This window comes from Aegilops tauschii, chromosome 2 (assembly GCF_002575655.3).
Source record: "Aegilops tauschii subsp. strangulata cultivar AL8/78 chromosome 2, Aet v6.0, whole genome shotgun sequence".
NCBI classification, from domain to species: Eukaryota; Viridiplantae; Streptophyta; class Magnoliopsida; order Poales; family Poaceae; genus Aegilops; species Aegilops tauschii.
Window position 1 is genome coordinate 179,609,857 of NC_053036.3, and position 3,128 is coordinate 179,612,984.

Below are 3,128 nucleotides of genomic sequence, written 5' to 3' on the forward strand. Positions count from 1 at the left end.
TCGGACTCGGATCCTGAACTGACGATGTTAACAGAAACCTCTGGGTCAAAGGAAACACGATGTTGCTGCCTCGAGGGCTCTCCCTCAGGGGCAGGTGTTAGGTGAGACTGGAGCATAGGGGCTACGGGAGTAGCGAGAAGTGAAGACTACTCAGCAGGAGACTCGTGGGGAGTCACTGTCGAGGTGCCCAAGTTACTCTGAGGCGTAACCGGAGTAGTAGGCGGAACAGTAGCTGGAGGAACAATTGGGGTAAACCCAAGGGATGGCGGAACGAAACTGGATCTAGTGGCCACTAAAGCTGTACGAGCACGGGTCAGCTCTCGGGCTAGCTTGTATATCAGAAGATAACTAGTAGTGATGTAGCAAGAAAGGTGGCTAGATGGACGGTCGCATGCCGGATCAATGGAAGGAAATCGAATGCGTCCATTATCATGTAGGGATGGGTAGTAGTAGAAACCTGGATGAGCCTGCATCCGGACCTTGTTATAGCGTAACTCAACGAGAACCTCGAATGCAACAAACCAAACAGCCTGAGTGGGTGTAGAAGGGAAACCACTCCTAGAAGAACGAGTGTAAGTGCCACCTGCAGAACTGTTACGCAAGGTAACCAACGCGTGGTACTCATACACTGAGGCTACCAGTCGTTCCCGGTACACCTGGTACACCGGGTCGTCCCCGTGAGGGTAGAGTCGACGCCACATGTTCCGAATAAGATGTGGACAAGTGTATGGTGCCAACTCCAACTAGTATGGGTAAGGTGTAGGAGCCATCTATACTCACAACCATTAGTCGGTTAGCGATAAAAATAAACTATATGCATGTAATGCAACAATTAGAGGCAAACATACACTACCGACACTCAGGGCTACCAACTACCGTTTACTAGCGCGTTAGCGGTCTAGTGCGTCCTACAGTCAGCGCAACTCTGATACTAAGCGTTGTGGCACCCCGGCTCAGAGCAACCGGTTTACCTTGCATTGCCAGCCCATGGATCATGTCTTCTGGCAACGCACAACAACTTGGTATAGATGGACAGTCGCTTTATTGATACAGAGGTTCGATATTAAATCAGATAGCAAGGCCAAGCGGCACACACGGTGCTCCTGCACATATGTACATTATTTAGTGAACATGAGGAGGGCCTCGATCACAATGATACAGCTACGTGGCAGCGGAAAGACGACGTAGAAGGACTCCATCTAACAGGGACACTAATGTGGACAGAATCTAAACTTGATGCAACGATGCAACTCCAACTCCGGTAGAGCTTCTCCTGAAATAGGCATGGCACGCTAGGTGAGTACTTTGAATGTACTCGCAAGCTCACACAAATAAAGCAACAATGGCAAACAACAACATGACATTTAAGCAGGTTAAATACAAGAACTAGCATGCTACCCATGAAGTGACAATGCTCATAACAGGGCCTTTTAGACCCGCTTACCATCTCGGTTACCTCGTAACCATGATCATCATCATACCACGATGATCACCTCCGGATCACAAATGAAACCATCTCGATGGTCTCAACAACTCCACCAACATGACAAGTGCCACAAGTATATACTTAGTGTGCAGGTTCAATATTTCTGTTGAACCACAATGTAACCTACGACGAACTTGTGTTGGTGACCAAGGACGCGGCTATCGATAGATTAACACACTCTGTAGAGGTTAACACACTGTACCCACACCACAGAACCCATGGCCTCAAACTCCCATTCGGGTGGACTAACGGCGTTCCGACAGAACAAATCTATTGCCATGACACTCTCCCATCCACTTCGACCAACTCCCCTTTGGGCTAAGTCCTAGGCAGCCCCGATGTCACCGCATGACACCCAACAGCCACTGTCATGGCAAAACAAAGGGTCCCAAACGGGGACAATGGTACCAAAACCAACTACGGGCACACAAGGCTATGCATGCCTACTGGGCCAGGGTAGCCCAAGCGCATAACCTTCCCAAGTTGGAGGCACCGACGAGAGGCATAACAACTGATCAAGAAAGGGCCTTCCCATAAAAGGAAAATGTGGTTGCACTTTGGGAAGCTCGATCCGGTGGCACCATGACTCGATCAACAACATGTTCAAGTTGGATTATAATCAGGTTTCAGCTTGCAAATAAATATTACCGAGTCATAATATGCCATGAAAATGCAATGAACTATATATGCACCATTTCCACATAATACCAATATGAATTTAACCATGCTCTTCATCATGTTACCATACTACTTATTTCATTTCATTCAACTAAAGTGCCACTGATAACATTGCAAGCATATCATGAACATGAAACTAGCATCAAGTGATACTATGTGAATTTTCTATATGCATTAAAAAGACCATATTCAAGTAAAAATCATACTTAGTGAAATGACACTCTTGCAAATATTTGTGAGGGCTTGCCTTAGTGCAGAGGAGGGTCACAAGCCTCCTAGTTCTCCTGAAGGCACCAATTTCCTTCTAAAAAAATTAAAATAGCAAAAAGAAAATGTCACATAACATTGTTTAATGCACCAGAAAATAACCACAGCAAGCAAAAATCTCATCTTTTGCATGCTGATAGAGGTGTTCAACACAAAATCAATGCAAAAAGAATCAATTGATTTGGACTTATTGTATAAAAGTTAGAGTTGGTCAAAGTTCAGTCAAATTTCTAAATTAAAATGATTTTAGAAAATAATCAGAGGGGGTGACGTCGAAGATGCGTTACAGAAATACGCCTCCACTTATACCGCTTCGGCCGGCGCACAGTGAGGCTGGCGGGCGGGCCCCACTCGCAGGGTTAAGAGGGAGAGAGAGAGAAACAGAGGAGGCGGCGCAGCCGCTGGTGGTTCTCCGGTGAGGAGACCTCGGCTGCCGCTGGCGAGGGGAGGGATGGATGCGCCTCCTCACGGCGAGTACACACGTACCCGTAGAGTTGCTGGAGATGGACGGACAACGTTGTGGTGGAGCTCTCTAGAGACGGTAGCGGAGGCAGTTCGCCAGAGAAGAAGATGCCGGCGAGGTGAGGCAGCTCCAGCGGCTCCAGCAGCGTCGTCAGGGACTAGCAGAGCACCACGAACTGTAAGTGCATCTAGTGCCACTCCTAGTTGGTTTTGGAGTATTGACGACAAACGTGGT